This window comes from Pipistrellus kuhlii, unplaced genomic scaffold (genome assembly GCF_014108245.1).
Source record: "Pipistrellus kuhlii isolate mPipKuh1 unplaced genomic scaffold, mPipKuh1.p scaffold_m20_p_1, whole genome shotgun sequence".
Taxonomy (NCBI): domain Eukaryota; kingdom Metazoa; phylum Chordata; class Mammalia; order Chiroptera; family Vespertilionidae; genus Pipistrellus; species Pipistrellus kuhlii.
The window spans coordinates 20024594-20042977 of NW_023425404.1; the positions used below are offsets into that span (position 1 = coordinate 20024594).

At 38.8% G+C, this 18384-nt stretch overlaps 1 protein-coding gene across 4 annotated transcripts in view; it reads left to right on the forward strand.

Annotated features, from left to right (window-relative positions):
• Window positions 1–347: 347 nt before the first annotated feature.
• Window positions 348–18384, forward strand: part of WDR89 (WD repeat domain 89) — a 30354-nt gene continuing 12317 nt past the window's right edge. The window contains exons 1-2 of one of the 4 annotated variants that reach the window (XR_004987317.2): window positions 348–673; window positions 1587–1689. The gene's annotated coding sequence lies outside the window, so the exon portion shown is untranslated. Of the gene's footprint in view, window positions 674–1586; window positions 1690–7224; window positions 7843–18384 lie in introns of those variants that run through there. The other 3 variants (XM_036434588.1, XR_006741221.1, XM_036434581.2) reach the window with 3 other exon arrangements.

Genomic DNA, 18384 nt, shown 5'->3' on the forward strand with positions numbered 1-18384 from the left:
TGTCATTGTGATGGAAACGCAGCGGAGTGCAGTGATGACAGCGCGGTGCGGGCCACATTGCAAGGCCTGGCAGGACGGATTTGGCCCGCGGGCCTTGTGTTTGACACATGTGGAAGCAACAGGCAGACTGTCAAATTACAGTGGGGAGGGGAGGAAGATTTGGGGGAGATAATAGATCAACCGAAGGACTTGTGTACATGCATATAAGTACAACCAATGGACATAAAACTCTGGGGAGGGAGGGTATGTATGGGAGGGAGGGAGGGGAGCAAAAAAAAATCAATAAAATATATTAAAAAATAATAATAATAAATAAATAAATAAATAAATAAATAAATAAATAAAGCTATTGTAAAGTCCAAGTAAATAATGAGTGGCTGAGTTAGGGTGTTTGTAGAGGGGAAAACAAGGGTACATGAAAATGTGTTTATCAACACGGGACTTAATGAAGAGGGTCAAATTACGTCAAGGCTTTCAGTGTGGTTGACTGCAATAGTGAAGACACTCAGGAGCACAAAAGGTAGAGACAATTTTTTTGTAGAGATCTGGAAGCATTTACATTCAGAAGGAGCAAAGGGACTGGAAGAAGACTGGGATAAAAGAGAACCAAAGGACAGTGGTGTTCGGTTTCAAGATGGGGAAGGGGAGGCAGAGTCAATGTTTTCCAATGCAGGTAGGTCCTGTCAGACAAAAATAGAGAAAGCCTTTGCATTTGGCAATTAAAAGTTGATTTGTGACCTTTGAGAAAAAGGTTTTATGGAAGCCTAGAGACTAAAGCTACGTTCTAGCATATTGAAGAATGAAGGTAATGATGAAAAAGAGGCTGAATGTAAGGTATTATAGAAAATGGAATAAATCAATGTGTAGTCAGGGTCACAGGAACGTTCTTTTTAGAGTAGAAGAGACGTATATTTGTAGGATGAAGGAAAAGATAGCACTGAGGACGAAATTAAAAATAAAGTGAGGATGCAATTGATGATTCAGTATCTCAGAGGACATATGATCAAGTTCATAGTCAGAGACTGACGTCAGAAAGAAGGGCACTCCTGAGATTTTTAGGATCTCCTTCTCATAAACTCTACTCCCCTTAAAATATACAACAAACACTCATGCAGAAGGTTTTTGTCTTGTATTAGGATATTTCTCTCTCTCTCTCTCTCTCTCTCTCTCTCACACACACACACACACCTCTCACACACACACACACACACACACACACACACACACACACACACACACACATACCAGTTCAATTTATGGAAAACAATAACTCATTGTAGCATATGTCCTAAGATATTAGTTATTCAGTCCACCACAACACAATGGATGCCTTATCAAAAGAGTCTAAAGTTGGCTTTGTCATTTCTATTTCTTGTCCTCTTGTCCCCACCAAAGTCTCTCCGTCAGTGTGGAGTAAACAGAAGATCTTTGGTCATCCAAGAGATAAGTGTTGTATAAAATATCTATATGCATGTGTGCACACATACATACACAGGCACACACATACAAACACATACTTCTCAGAAAGAATATAAAGTTATTCTATCATTCTCCACTCTCTTAGCCAGCTTTATTTTTCTTCACAGCACTAGAACCAATTTTCAGTCTATGAATTTTAGCATGGCTACATCAATTGCTATAATATTGAAATACCCTACTTCTATGCTGGTAAGTAACTGCTGTCCCAGATCCTGAGTCCATTCCCTGCTCTTGTTACCCCAGCATCTCTAAGACCTTACCATGATTCAATAACTAAAGGCATAACACCAGTCGCAACAAAGCTAAGAGTGGCCTATTTTTTTACTTTTAATTTTTATTTTTTTAAATATGTTTTATTGATTTTTGTACAGAGAGGGAGGGAGAGAGATAGAGAGCCAGAAACATCAATGAGAGAGAGTCATCGATCAGCTGCCTCTTGCACACCCCCCACTGGGGATATGCCCACAACCAAGGCACATGCCCTTGACCGGAATCGAACCCGGGGCCTCTTTTAATATTGGCCTCTACTCTACTTTGTCTAACTTTAATATACTTGACTTAAACTTCCTTGATTTCATTTCCTGGCTATTGTAAATTCATTATTTCCCCCCTTTTTTCCCCAAGGATCATTTTCAACAATTAAAATGCTCAGCAAACATCTTTTTTTTTTTTTTTTTAAATAGAACACAAAACATACTCGGGAGCCAGGCAGCAAGGCAAATATCTTTACTTCTACCTAAAAGGGTGTGCACACATGGTCTGGAAGCACATGCACACTGAGCAGGCAGTCTGCTCGGCTTTAAAATCCATGTCACATGTGACCTGTCCCTCACTCTTGATTGGAGCTCTGGTGCACAGTCTTTTGCGATTGGCTAATTTAAAGGGAGGGGTTGGCCTTTGCTGTTTCAAGATGGCAGCCCCCAGGGGAGCTGTAAGCCATGCAGCCAACATGGTGGCTGCCAAGTTACGCAGTCCAAGATGGAGCTGTCTAAACTGCTTTTTGACAGAAAAGATTTATTTGTTTCTTCTCACACATCCTTCCTATAATCTCTCAGAGCAAGGTGCATTAGTTGATCAAAGGTTAGAACTTGAATAGCCGAAACCGGTTTGGCTCAGTGGTAGAGCGTCAGTCTGTGGACTGAAAGGTCCCGGGTTCGATTCTGGTCAGGGGCATGTACGTTGGCTGCGGGCACATCCCCAGTAGGGGGTGTGCAAGAGGCAGCTGGTCAATGTTTCTCTCTCATTGATGTTTCTAGCTCTCTATCTCTTCCTCTATGTAAAAAATCAATAAAAATATATTTAAAAAAAAAAAGAACTTGAAGTAATAATTCCTAAATGCCTACAATGTGGCAAGCCCTGTGCTAGGTATTTTATTTACAGTTAATTTTCAAAAAATCCCTGAAAGTAGATAGTCACCTGATAAGCAATATGAGGATTATAGAGATTAAATAATTTGCTCAAAACCACACTCCTAATTTTGAGTAACAGTCCTTATTAAAAAGTCTGCCTATTATGATTATTTCTTTGGAGAAAAAGTCCTATCATTTAGAGATACACAGAATAGTATATTTACAAATGAAATGACATCTGTAATTTGCTTATAAATAATCAATTAAGAGATAGTGGGTGCAAGTATAGATATAAGGTTAGCAATCAGTTGAAGTTGGTTGATAGGGTCATAGTCCATGATACAGTTTTTTCTATATTTGTGTCTGAGGGAACTTTTCCATACTGAAAAGTTTTTAAAAGTATGTACAATCTGAGAGGTAGAATCAAGATGAAATTGGTGCAAATATTGAGGAGGAAAAAAAATGGTGGAAATTTATAGTAGTATTTGCCTTAGCAATTCAATAACATATAGCTTGTCCATTTAGAGCCAATTTTTTTTAGCATATCCCCTAAATCAACTTCACATGTATTTACAAACAGACACTTTCACATCTTATTTTAAAAAAGAAGTGAAATTTTTTTCACAGTAATTATCAAGATCTCAAGCTTCTTCTTTTGGTTCTAAACATACTTCTCTGTTTAAATAAAAGACCCAGAGACTAGTTTACCAAACACTCAGGCCTTTTTCTCTTCTCTTAATTCCATTTAAAGTAGCTATATTACTGTTTGCTCATTCTGTTTAAATTCAAAGTGGCAGGAAGAGAACACACAGCTTAAACTAGTCAAATTGCCAGCCACATTTGATCAGCTCTGTGAAGAGGTTTTCTGGAGATAGTTGGTGTGATTTTGTTTTTTTTAACATCACTATCAGTTTCAGTTCTAGTTCTGCCTATTCCCTAACTTTCATGTGCTAAACTAAAAGGGGTAATAATAAAGCCCATCTTAAAATGGAAGGAGTTAAAATATCACCACTATATTGAAAACACACACACACACACACACACACACACACACCACAATTTGGCATAGTGACTGGTATAAACCAGCAGGCACCTGTCACAGGATGTCCTCATCTCCCCACACTTTTGGCTTCAAGGGCAGTCCTGTTGACATTTTCAAAAGCTCCAAAGCTGATAACGTGCCAGAAAGTACTCCTTACATAGAAGTATGCATGTCTAAGTGTGGGCCTTAGGTATTGGGAAACACTCAGGGGGTTCTGGGATTTAATAGTTGGGCAAAGGAGTATGGTGCTTAGGAATGGACCCTGAAGCTGTTAAGCCAAGGTCTCAAGGACTAGCCAGCCAAATGAAGCAGGGAGTTAAGAGACAGGCTGGAAAATGGGATTTGTACATTCTGTATAATTTATTCTAACCCACTCCCACAAAATAAAGTTAACCATGTACCAAACATCTATAATAATAATAATAATAATAATAATTATTATTATTATTATAAAATAAACCCACTCCCACACATACAAGACTGTGTTCAATATTGTTCCCTGGAATGACTTCTTAGCCTGAAACCCCACTCTCAAATAATCTGAGGTTCTTCATCTATGTGTTATTGTGAAAGTATTTTGTAGATATGATTAATGTTCATAATCAGTATAAAGGAGATTGTCTTACATAATCTGGGGGGGAGGGGCTGACTCAATTAATTGAAAGTCCTTGAGAGTAGAACTTGAGAGGTTTCCCAGAAGAAATTCTGCCCGTGGACTGAAACTTCACTCATGCTTGGGAGTTAATAAATAGCCATGGTAGTGAGCGGCTTGGGACTGACCGCTTGGAGGGCAGAGCTCTCCTAGCATTATTAAGCTTAACCTTATAGCCCTCCCTAGTTGCTTCTTAGGTAGCTAATGGGCTGTGGGAGGTGGAGCAAGTGCTACAAAAACAAGGTGAAACTCATAAGAACACTGTAAACATGTTGACCACTACCCTTGTTTTGCTTTGTGTGCTCTGACTATAAAATAAAGACTCAACCTGTCCAGCATTCAGGCTTGATCCCTGGTCATCCTCCGCAACTGTGTAAGTCAATTCCTTGCAAAAATTCCTTAATGTATATTGCCTCAGTTTCTCTTGTATACAAAAAAGGGGCCATTTACTAATCTTGACAAGATCAGGGGAGGCCTTACAAACGCAGAGACCTACAGTAAATACCTAGGATGGTCTGAAATTAAAATTCTAACTAAAAGTGAGTCATGGTGGGTAGTAAAGTCCTAGTATCTTCCATGACAGGTAAATCTTTACCATAACTAAACCAACTGTCTTTTGGTTTTTAAAAAAATATATTTTATTGATATTTCACAGAGAGGAAGGGAGAGGGATAGAAAGAAACATCGATGAGAAACATTGCTCAGCTGCCTCCTGCATACTCCCTACTGGGTATGTGCCTGCAACCAAGATACATCCCCTTGACCAGAATCAAACCTGGGACCCTTGAGTCTGCAGGCTGACACTCTAACCACTGAGCCAAGCCGGCTGGGACCCAAATGTCTTTTGCATCTACAATAACATATCTTTGGAATGTCAGGGTAATTTCTTTTTTCTCAGACCTCTCACTGTACCAGGACATAGACTACAAAACCCCTCATTGCTATTGTTACCCTGTTGTTAACACCCCTGTAACCACAAATGTAAAAGAAGTCTCTATTTGTTTTACTTTTTATCCAGTCCCTGAGATTTCCCTGCTTTGCTTTCTCCTGCCTCCCTACCATCAGTGGATTTCATCTAACTCCCTTTTATCTTCCCTTTTGATTCTGATGTAGAAAATAACTGGCAAAATTGCCATTTTCTGGAGCTTTTCTCAATTTGTTGAGATTTTGCTTCCTGGCAATTGTCAGTTTGGCTCAAATAAACTTATAAAAATTCTCTACAGGTTTAAATGTTTCTTATATTGACACTCTAATAGAGCCCTAATACAGTGATTGAGCATGAGTATTTCAAGTAGTAGTATGTACAATTTGTATTTTAATAATAGCAAATGCAAATGGATTTTTATATATAGGAGTGTGTGTGTGTATGTGTGTGTGTGTGTGTGTGTGTATATATATATATATATATATATATATATATATATATCTCAAAAGGTTTATACTGCTATATCACGTATACAGTTTTAAAAACACAGACATGAAAAATGTTGAGATTAAAAAGTAAATACAAAGAGGGGCTGTAATTCTCTTCCTGTATCTCTAGAGTCATCTTGCATTTATCTCACAGTATGTACAATTGCTAAATTTAGGGTACTTTTAAAAAATATATTTTTATTGCTGAAACTGGTTTGGCTCAGCGGTAGAGCGTCGGTCTGTGGACTGAAAGGTCCCGGGTTCAGTTCTGGTCAAGGACATGTACATTGGTTGCGGGCACATCCCCGGTGGGGCGTGTGCAGGAGGCAGCTGGTCAATGTTTCTCTCTCATCAACGCTTCTAGCTCTCTATCTCTCTCCCTTCCTCTCTGTAAAAAATCAATAAAATATATATTTAAAAAAAATATATATATATATTTCATAGAGGAAGGGAGAGGGAGAGGGAGAAGTATCAATGATGAGTGAGAATCATTGGTTGGCTGCCTCCTGCATGCCCCACACTGGGGATTGAGCCTACAACCCAGGCATGTGCCCTTAACTGGAATCGAATCTAGGACCCTTCAGTCTGCAGGCCCACGCTCTATCCACTGAGCCAAACCGGCTAGGGTAAGGATACTTTTCAAATATTCTAAAATATACACTAATCAAAATCAAAGACTGTTTGTCGTCACAGTAAAAATTTTACAAACCAGACATGTTACTATTCACCTCAGTACGGTAATTATGAACAACTAGCAGAGCACCAAGTTGAGTAGTCAAGGGTCTGAAACACTAATATTTCTTTCACAAACATGTACATGAAGTCCTTTCAGTTTAACTGAAGTGTCTTTTGGCTTTGATAGTGCTGGTGAATGAAAGGATAAACAAACATATCACGCTGAAACAGGTTTGGCTCAGTGGATAGAGCATTGGCTTGCGGACTGAAAGGGTCCCGGGTTCAATTCCAGTCAAGGGCATGTACCTTGGTTGTGGGCACATCCCCAGTGCGGGTGGAGGGTGGGGAGATGCAGGAGGCGGCTGATAGATGTTTCTCTCCCATAGATGTTTGTGTCTCTCTGTCCCTCTCCCTTCCTCTCTGCAAAATGTCAATAAAATATATTTTTTAAAAAACAAACATATCGCAACACATCAGGACGTCAGAAGAGGTGTTCATAAGGATTCAGTAGCAACAACCACATTTCAAGATATAGGACTTGAGCGATTAGGACGATAAACCAGTTCCCTGCGGGGGAGGTGGAACGACCTTCAAAGTTGGTAACTTTTTCAGCCAATGACACATCCACGCCAAGGAGAGAGTAAAAGGCTGGTTCCTTTGAGTCATATTTAGAAGTAATGCATGTTCTTGTTAAATATGTCTCACTTGAAAGAGAAATTTCTGAGACTTTATAACAGCTCCCTACCCAACACTGGCCCGGTGGGAGCTCCAGTATCTAAACTAGGAAAGAACTCACGTGGTCTAGTGTCAAAGGAAGAACCCAGTCCCCAGCGGAAGAGGCGGAACCCACTTGATTCTGGCCCTTTTATTGGCCACGCAGCCAGGAGGCTGAGCCTTGATCACCACCAATGAGTGGTTGAAACTTCTGGTGACGTAACCTAACGTCGCGGTGGTGGCGTGCGACGATCTACGTACACTGGTTCCACAGGGGCGCAGACGTCCTGCTTCCGGCCAATCAAAAGAGAAGCCGGCTCCCGGCAATTCCTCGCGCCTCCCCGCCTCTTTCGCTTCCCTGGCGCTAAGGCCCGCCTCCCAGCTGCTGACCAATCCTCTTCATGTTCCGTGGCGCGTTTACCCAATCAGAGAGGTAGAGGGTGGAGTTCCGGTTGTGTGCTCCTCGCTGTGCCGGAGCTCTTGTTCCCTGCGGCGCCGCTTGTGATCTGGTAGCTGAGGTACCTTTCGTAGGGCCGGGCTGGGCGAATCTCTCAGCCGATGGCGGCGGAACGGCGGAAGTCTAGCGCTGAGGGTCGTGGGGAGGAGCCGGAGGAAAGGACCACGCGTTGGGGCTTCTGGTGCCGCGGTCCGAGCGTCGGTCCCACCCGCGCGGACCCGAGCCTAGGGCCTCTGCCGCCGCCAGCACTTCCTTCCGGTCATTCATTGAAAGCGTTGCGCCTAGCCCTAGCCCTAGCCGGTGTGGCTCAGTGATGGGAGCATCGGCCTGGGACTGAAGGGGCTCGGGTGCGATTCTGGTGAAGGGCCCGTGCCTTGGTTGCTGGCTCGCGGGGCACGTGTGGGAGGCAACCAATCGAAGTGATCGAAATCGAAGTGATCGAAGTTCTTTTCTCTCACTCCCTCTCCCCTCGCCCCCCACTCTCTCTGAAAAATCAATAGGAAAAAGTACCCTCCGGTAAGGCTTAACCACAACAGGAAAAACGTAACATCTTTTGTCAAGTGTTCAAGGAAGGATAACGGACGTGGTGAACCTGTTCTCTCTCTCCTCCCCTCCCCCTTGTCCCCTCGGATTCTTTCCTGCTCAGCTCCTTTGGCTTGTTCATCTTCGTGGTCAGAAAGCAAGTGTCTACTTGGGGAAAAGGCCCAGGACAAACTCCGAGGTCATGCACTGTGTTAAGCACTTGGCGTGTATTTATCTCGTTAATCACGTAGCACTTCTGAAGAGATGCTTTTACTGTTGTCATTTTCTCGCGAAAATACACACTCAGTGCTAAATGACTAGTCCCGGTATTCGCTAGACTAGTCAGCTTGTCTTGGACGACTTAAATTGAGTGTGGCTTTTGATTTCCATGAACATAAAATTAAAATGGGTCCTAACTTGAAGTTACTTCAGACTACAACACACACCTACAAGTCGAGGTTAAGTGATGTAGAAAGACATCGGAGTAGGAGCCACTTAGTAACCTTTGGGAGAGTCACCCCTTTTCATCCTCAGCTGCTTGAGTGTAGAATTGAAATGAGTACCAGCCTTGTCTACTTCCTAGAGTTATCAGGATCAAATGAGAAGTAAATGTGAATATAAATTACTAATGTTAACTACATATGACTGTTTCTGCTCTTCAAATTCCTGAGTAAGCTCTCTCTTTTATGTGTTTCTAGGGTTAGTATGAATACTAAGAAGTGATTCCTTACCTTTATTCTTTTTTCTTTTTGGTTAATCCGCAGGAGGATATATATATTTTTCCCATTGATTTTTAGGAGTGAAAGAGAGAAACATTGACGTGAGAGACATTGATTGCCTCCTGCGTGCCCTCCAATGGGCTGGGGATTGAACTTGCAGCCCAGGTTCATACCCTTGACCTGGAATTGCACCTGCGATCCTTCAGACCCTTCAGTGGATACCATGGTACTCTAACCACTTAGCCTGCGGGCCAGGGCCTTATTTCCATTATTTTTTGTGGACAATTATCCTGATTATTACTACTATTTATTTATTTATTTATTTATTTATTTTAATTTCACCATTCCTTGAAATGTAGCAGAGCTAGTAGATAAGAGCAGGTTTTAAACTAAATTGCCTGAATTAAGTACTGGCTCCAGTTACTAGCTCTATGATCTTTAGCTGTTTACACATAACCATTCTGTGCTTCAGTTTTCCATTTGTGAATGGGATACTAACAAATACTTCATAGGATGTTATGAGAACTAAATGAGAAAATATTTGTGATGTGTGAAAACTGTTCCTGACAAATGCTATGAAATAAATTCTTGATTTTATTCATCAAGTTTTAATGTGAAATAATAGCTAAAAGAGAAAAAGCTCTAGGTGATGACATATTTTAAACTTATTGTATCTTATAGCTAATCCTATTTTAAATCTTTAAGCCTATATAAATTTTATACCAAAATTTGTACTGGGCTTTATATCATTGATATTGCCATAGTCTTTTTAAAAATCCATGTATGTATGTTTTAAATATTTTAACTGTTTTGCTTGGTTGGTTGATTGGTGATGATTCATTTCAGTTAGTGCAAATAAGAATTATAATACGTACCCCCTGCCCTGGTATGTTGGTTACCAGCTTAGTTGGTTAGATTTTGTCCTGATATGCCAAATTTGCAGGTTTAATCTCTGGTCAGGGCACATACAAGAATCAACCAATGAATACATAAATAAAGTGGAACAACAAAATCAATGTTTTTCTCTTTTCTTTTCCTCTCTAAAGTCGATCAATAAATAAAAATTGCCCTGGCCAGTGTGGCTCAGTTGCTGGTTGTCCCATGCACCAAAAGGTTGCCAGTTCAATTCCCAGTTGGGGCACATGCCCAAGTTGCCTGCTCCATGCCAGGAGGTGTGCAGGAGGCAGCACATCCATATTTTACTCCACATAGATGGTTTTCTCCCTCTACCTATTCTCTAAAATTCAGTTGTAGTATTTAAAAACTAAATAAGTAAAAACTTAAAAGAATTATAACACCATTTTACTTTTGGTTATTTTAAAATGCTTCATAAACTATGTCCATTTGAGAGTCGGTGTAAGAAAACATTTAAGAGAGTGGTTCTTGAATCATATTTGAGTTCTAGTTTCTGCTTTGCATTTGTGAGTCAATTGACCTTTGACAAATCACCTGCCTTTTTTAAGCTCCCATTTCCTAATTATAAAATGGGAGAAGTAAAGGTATGTTAAATGGAATATAAGGCATATAAAACATTTAGAATAGTGCCTGGCATATAGCAAGAATTCAGTGTATCTTAATTACTGTTATGTCATTGTGCACACAAAAAACTCCCAATAAGAGTGAAAATGTGTGTAAACCAAGATTCAAGTTGGATCTATGATTTACCAAAGGTCTCAGGCCAAAAAAAAAAAAATTAAAATTAAAAAAAAAACTATATATATATATATATATATATATATATATATATATATATATATATAAAGTGCTCCTCACTTCTAGTGCTGATCTTTTCCTTTAAAAGCACTGCCACCTTTTCTAAAATAACACCTGTTCAGCTTGTGCATATTGATTAGGTTCATCCCAGTTACAGGTTCCTTCACTTCCCATTGTGTTTCCAGTTTTTGGCTATTTTTATTAAACTACCTTTTAAAAAAATATATATAGATATATATTTTTTATTGATTTTTTTACAGAGAGGAAGAGAGAGGGATAGAGAGTTAGAAACATCGATGAGAGCATCATCGATCAGTTGCCTCTTGCACACCCCCTATTGGGGATGTGCCCACAACCAAGGTACATGCCCTTGACCGGAATCGAACCCGGGACCTTACAGTCCGCAGGCCGACGCTCTTTCCACTGAGCCAAACCGGTTTCGGCTAAACTACCATTTTTATTTTTGGTTTTGATTCTGCCCTCTCTCTCTCTCTCTCTCTCTCTCTCTCTCTCTCTCTCTCTCTCTCTCTCTCTCTCTCTATATATATATATATATATATATATATATATATATATATATATATTTCAGAGAAAGAAGCATCAATAATGAGAGAGAATAATTGATTGGCTGCCTCTTGCATACCCCTTACTGGAGATCAAGGCCACAACCCGGGCATGTGACTTGACCAGCAATCAAACTAGGACCTTTGGATTCATAGTTCAATATTCAACCACTGAGCCACACTGGCCAGGCTGTCCTTCCCTTTTCTTCATGAATCCTTCCTTTAGTTTCCCCTATCACTCAGACCTAAAGTTGTTAGCATGCATTCTTCCAAGAAAAGAATAGATATTGAAGCTAAATTTTTATAGTGGTTAGTGTTTTTTTTTAAAGTTGTGATATTATTAGCCTATCATTAATTTGCATTTAATGTAAAACTGAATTATTTTTATGAAGCTATTTTATTTTCTCCATACTTTTCCTCCTTTTCTCTGAGATTGTAAAAAATAAAGTGAAGGGTTTTTTTTAGGAACTAAAAAAGGAGGTTTAGAGTCACACAAATCCCCTGAGCCATTCTAAAAATACAAAGAATACAATTTATGAATCATTGGGTTATTTTTTTAAATCTTAAATGATTTAAAATGTGGATGTGTGTGTGTGTTTTTTTAACATCAAAAACATGGTTTATATCATATAAGGCACATAGTATTAACTGCATTATTTGCAGGAAATTTTAGATAATTTGATTTTATAAAGTATTTTGTGAAGGAAGACCATTTTGAACATATTTCTGGAATATGGATATATAGAAGTAGCTATTAAATTACATTCAAACCAGCAGGTGTTTATTGAAGCTCCAGAAAAGGGACTTTTGCTTCTAAGGCTTGCAGGGGGTGGTGTGTGTGTGTGTTCTGTTTTTGACATTATTGTACATATCTGTGTAATTCCTTATCTTTGCCTTTTTGTCTTCCTCTATTGAGTTTGTTTTGTATGTTTACATTCCTCACAGGAAGTAGGATTTCATAAGGTAGGCCAGTAATAGATTGGTTGTAGAGAATTGGAGAACATGGCTTCTGTCCTTAAGAAGTGTATACAGTGGGGATAAACAAATATAAGTATGTAAAACATAACTAGATAAAAATACTTCAATACACTTAGTATATTATTACTGTATGAATAACACAATATTTTGACATTCAAGGAAAGTAGAAACTAGGCTGGGCTAAGAAAAATCTTGGAGAGAATAGCAATGCTTTTTGTACTTCTATTCAGGGAAATAATGAATAGTCTGGCCCTGGCTGGTGTGACTCGATTGTGTGGCATCCCCTGCACCAAAAGGTAGCCACTTGGATTCCTAGTCAGGGCACATACTCGAATGTAAGCTGATTGCCTAGTAGAGGGTATGCAAGGGGCAGCTAATGGGTATTTCACACTCACAGTGATATTTCTTTCCTGCTCCCTTCCTCTCTAAAAATCAATAAAAAATCATTTTTAAAATTATAAAAAATACATTGAAAAGTCTGGGTTTGCAATAAAATGTGTAATTCACATTTCAAATATCTGCAGCATGTGCAGAAACAACAAAAGAATGAATATACTTTATAAAAATTAAACATTTCATACTTAAGAACTATTTGTGAAATCATGTTTTTGCTTTTGTTTTCCATTTAATGTTATGCAAATGTTAGCATTTTTTACAACATGAAGGTAGTTTCTAAGAACAAAAACTTTTTTATATGTTATTTTTCCTTCGGAAATAAGACTTTCTCATATACTTCCCATCATTGTCCAGGAATCAGATTTTAGATGAAATGCTTCCTGTTTTGCTCTGTGTCAGACATGTAGGAGACTACTATAATTGCAGATGAGAGGTAATGAGAAACTGGAGAATAATGGCAGAGCAAACAGTGAGGAGAGAGATGTGAAGGGTGATTTTCAAGGTGGGATTTATTAGCTTAATTGAATCTTGTTTTTTGCCTCCCTTTAATAATAAATGATTCTGAGATTTTGAGTCTAGATGACAGAATATTTGTGTAGTTAAAAGAAATGAAGAATATAGATATTTGAGTTATGTTTTGGGCTTATTTAATTTGAAGATTTGGCAATATGTTCAAAGGTAGGGATCTAGGGAAACAGAAATAGGGGATTGTAATTTTGGAGAAAGATCAGAGTTGGTAAAATCTTTGAGTTGACATAGAGGTAATATATGAGTTCACGTAGAGAAAGAAAGGAAAAGAACAACTAAGCAAAATGTAATTTAATTTGTGGTGACTAGCAGAAGCTTTAATAATTACTAAGTTAAAGCATCTTTCTATTTAGAGACTTCGTAGTCTTGGATGATTTTTTTGTGTTCTCTAATTTTTGGACCTGTTGCTAGATGGCAGTAGTAATCAGTGCCAAGGGCTAGGCAGTTTAAGTCTAAGCATTTTCATATGTTTAGTACAGCTACAATCAACAGTATGTTATTTCTAGGTTTTTTTTTTTATCCTTTACATCAGCTCTATAAAATGTGAAAAAAAAATTTCTCTTAATATCTTTTGCAAGATGTTTAAAAAATTATGACTTTTCTTGGTTATTCTCTAATGTCAGGATCTATCACTGTGATCAGAAGAAAGGAAATGAGTATAGAACTTAACTAGATTCTTATCTTCCCACAATGTGGCATAAAGTGGTTAAAAGAGCTGGTGTGTCCTACTGTATCTTTACATGAGTATAAAGCTACAAAAATTTCTGTTTAAGGGTTTTCTTACTGTTTTGATTTCTATTTCAGCAGACCCCTTTTGGATATTCACCTAATTTGGAGTATTAAGTAGTAAATCTACTTCAAAATGTAAGAGAAAGTGTCCAACTATCAAATTTAAAAATATAAAATATTGCCTTATTATATAAGAGATATGTTGACATTTTTATAAGCTGTCCAATGTCAGGAAGCCTCATTTTGTCCTTAATCTTATTTCAGTGTCTGGTTAACAATGGGAATGGAATTATACGTTAAAGCATCTTTATGTTTGGTGACAATATAATCCTATATAATAAAAGGCTAATATGCAAATCTACTGAAGGGCAGAACAGCTATGATGTGCACTGACCACCAGGGGGTAGACACTCAATGCAGGAGCTGCCCCCTAATGGTTAGTTCACTCCCACAGGGAGAGCAGTGCTCAGCCAGAAGCTGGGCTCACAGCTGGCTAGTGCAGTGGCAGTGGTAGGAGTAGTCCGGAGGGTTCCTGGACTGCGAGAGGTCAGAGGCCGTGCAAAGGGAATCCCCTCCCCCCGAGTGCACAAATTTTGTGCACCAGGCCTTTAGTGTTTATTTATTTCTCTGTTATGGTTAACAGTATGGGGTATATAGGTGCATTATGGATATACTTAGATTTTATACTTAATAGTATATTCTACAAGTTTATTATTTAACTAGAGGCCTGGTGCACAGATTCGTCCACTGCTGGGGTCCCTAGCCTGTGGGGATCTGGCCAAAACTGGCTCTCCGACATCCCCTGAGGGGACCCTACGAGTGCATGATCAGGGTCCGGAGGGATCCAGGGAGATTCCAGCTTGCTCCGCCCAATTGCCATTAGCGGGGCCCCAGCAGCAAACTAATCTACCCGTTGGAGTGTCTGCTCCCAGGTGGTCAGTGCGCGTCATAGTGACTGGTTGAATTTATTAAACAGTCAGACACTTAGCATAATAGGCTTTTATTATATAGGATGTTTATGTATTTCTTTGAAATTCTCTGTGCTGACACTTGTCTGTGTGTGTGATCATTCTGAGCATTTAACATGTAGTAATTAATTTATTCATTTTAACAACTCTGTGAGGTTGGAACTGTTATCCCTGCTTTAAGAATGGGAAGCTGTGCCGAAACCAGTTTGGCTCAGCGGTAGAGCGTCAGTCTGCAGACTGAAAGGTCCCAGGTTCGATTCCGGTCAAGGGCATGTATGTTGGTTGCGGGCACATCCCCGGTAGTGGGTGTGCAGGAGGCAGCTGGTCGATGTTTCTCTCTCATCAATGTTTCTAGCTCTCTATCTCTCTCCCTTCCTCTCTGTGAAAAAATCAATAAAAAATATATTTAAAAAGAAAAGAAAAAAAAGAATAGGAAGCTGCCCTGGCCTGTTTGGCTTAGTGGATAGAGCATCAGCATGTGGACTGAAGGGTCCTGGGTTCAATTCCAGTCAGGGGCATATGCCTGGGTTGCGGGTTTGTTTCCCAGTGTGGGGTGTGCAGGAGGCAGCCAATCAGTGGTTCTCTCATCATTGATGTTTCTCTCTCTCTCTCCCTCTCCCTTCCTCTCTGAAATCAATAAAGAATGGGAAGCTAATGGGTTGGTAGGATCAGAATTAACATAATTAAAATGTCCATACTACCCAAGGCAATCTACAGATTCAATGCAATTCGTATTAAAATACCAACAGCCTATTTCAGATCTAGAACAAATACTCCAAAAATTTATATGGAATAAAAAAAAAAAAATAGCTGCAGCCATCTTGAAAAAGAAAAATAAAGTTGGAGGAATTACAATACCAGATTTCAAGTTATACTACAAAGCTACCGTAATCAGAACAGCCTGGTACTGGCACAAGAATAGGCATTTAGGTCAATGGAACAGAACAGAGATCCCAGAAATCAACCCAAGCCATTATGCTCAATTAATATTTGACAAAGAGGCAAGAACATACAATGGAGTCAAGACAATCTCTTCATCCTGTTATTTGCAGATTTTTAATATTTTCTACAACTTTTGTGATATGTTAGTACAGTTTTTGTAATACATTTAAAATATTTTTTCCTGAAATATTAATATTTATTGCATGTAATAGATTTAAAATCATTTTTCTTAAAAATATTAAAGTTTATTGTATGTAACATTTAAAAAATGACAGTCTTTTCAATAAATGGTATTGGGAAAATTGGACAGATACATGCAAAAAAAAAAAAAATGAAACTAGACCACCATCTTACACCATACACAAAAATAAACTCAACATGGGTAAAAGACTTAAATGTAAGTCGGGAAACCATAAGAATCCTAGAAGAAATCATAGGCAGCAAAACCTCAGGCATCTCTCAGCAATATGTTTGTGGATGCATTTAGGGCTGTGGTTGGCAAACTGGCTCGAGAGCCACATGTGGCTCTTTGGCCCCTTGAGTGTGGCTCTTCCACAAAATACCATGGCCTGGGCGAGTCTATTTTGAAGAAATGGCATTAGAATAAGTTTAAGTTTTAAAAATTGGTTCTCAAAAGAAATTTCAATCATTGTACTGTTGATTTTTGGCTCTATTGACTAATGAGTTTGCCAACCACTGTCCTAGGGCAAAGGAAACTAAGGAGAAAGTAAACAAATGGGAGTACATCAAAACATAACAAAACATAAAGGAGCCTCACTGTATAAGAGAACATATTTGGCAATGATACATCTGATAAAGGTTTAATATACAAAACAATTCCAGTCAAGTGCACATATGTACCTTGGTTGCAGGCTCCATCCTCACCCTGGTCAGGGTTTGTGAGAGAGGCAACCAATCGATGTTTCTCTGTCTCTGTTTCTCCCCCTCCTCTCTCTAAAAGCAAAAATCAATGGATAAATATCCTCAGGTGAGGGTTAACAGAACAAAAACAAGCAAATACAAATCGATAAAAATATATTTAAGAAAAAGAATAGAAAGCTGAAACATAGCTATCAAAGCCAGTGTTTTAACTCTAGCAGTCTGACTGTATACCCATTTTCTAAATAGGTATTTCTTAACCTAGAAATATCTATTTTTCTAATCCTTAATTTTTTCATCTAAAAAAGTCATAAAATAAAAACCCTAGGTTGTAGGTTCTGTCCTCAACTGATTGGTGTTTCTCACATCGATATTTCTCTTTCTCCTCTCTCAAATCAATAAAGCATATTCTCAGGTGAGAAAAAACACACACATGCATTTTGTTCTTCAGAGAGGTTACAATATACTTCTTTAACTTGTCAGAGTCTACCTTCAAATAAGATGATGTCATTTATGTTGTAAGAACCTTGCAACATTTTCTATTTCCTCCCTCTCATCCTCTATTTCTGTCATATATTTTACTTTTAATAACCCCTCAATATGTGATTACTATTTTTGTCTTAGACAGTCAATTATTTTTTAAGGATTTTTCCCCCCTACAGAAATGTATTACTAAAAATAAAGCAGGTGAAGTTTTTCTCGGGGGAAAAAAAAACTGTCACCATGGGAACCTCTACTAAAAATTGTGTTAATTTAATACCCTCTTCATTTCTGAACTGCTGCCTCCTTTCATATATTCTTTTTTTTTTTTTTTTTTTTTTTTTTTTACAGGGAGGAAGGAACAGGGATAGATGGTTAGAAACATTGATGAGAGAGAAACATCGATCAGCTGTCTCCTGTACATCCCCTACTGGGGATGTGCCTGCAACCAAGGTATATGCCCTTGACCAGAATCGAACCTGGGACCTTTTAGTCCGATGGCCGACACTCTATCCTCTGAGCCAAACAGGTTAGGGTTCCTTTTGTATATTCTAAGTTTTAGTGTAAGTTAAAAATGGTTGTAATTTCCAGCCGGTGTTGCTTAATGGTTGAGTGGCAATTCATGAATTAAGATGTGGCCAATTTGATTCCAAGTTAGAGTACATGCCCAGGGTTTGGGCTCCATCCCCAGCAGGGGGCGTGTAGGAGGCAGCCGATCTTTCTGTCTCTCCCTCTCCCCTAAAATCAATAAAAATATCTTTTTAAAAATCAGCATGATGGCCGAAACCGGTTTGACTCAATAGATAGAGCGTCGGACTGCGGACTGAAAGGTCCTGGGTTCGATTCCGGTCAAGGGCATGTACCTTGGTTGCGGGCACATCCCCAGTAGGGGGTGTGCAAGAGGCAGCTGATGTTTTTCTCTCATCGATGTTTCTAACTCTATCCCTCTCTCTTCCTCACTGTAAAAAATCAATAAAATATATTTTTTTAAAAAATCAGCATGATGAAAATGAAGTTATATCCGATTCCTTGTTGTTCAAGATTGCACTGGGCTACAGTGCAATGGAGACTTCCAAGTGCTGTAGGCGATCGTCTGCCAAGGGTTCATAAGGGTGGTGGCTTTCACACACAAAATTCATGTTTCATCCATGTTGTAGTATGTAATAGTATTTAATTTCCTTTTTTT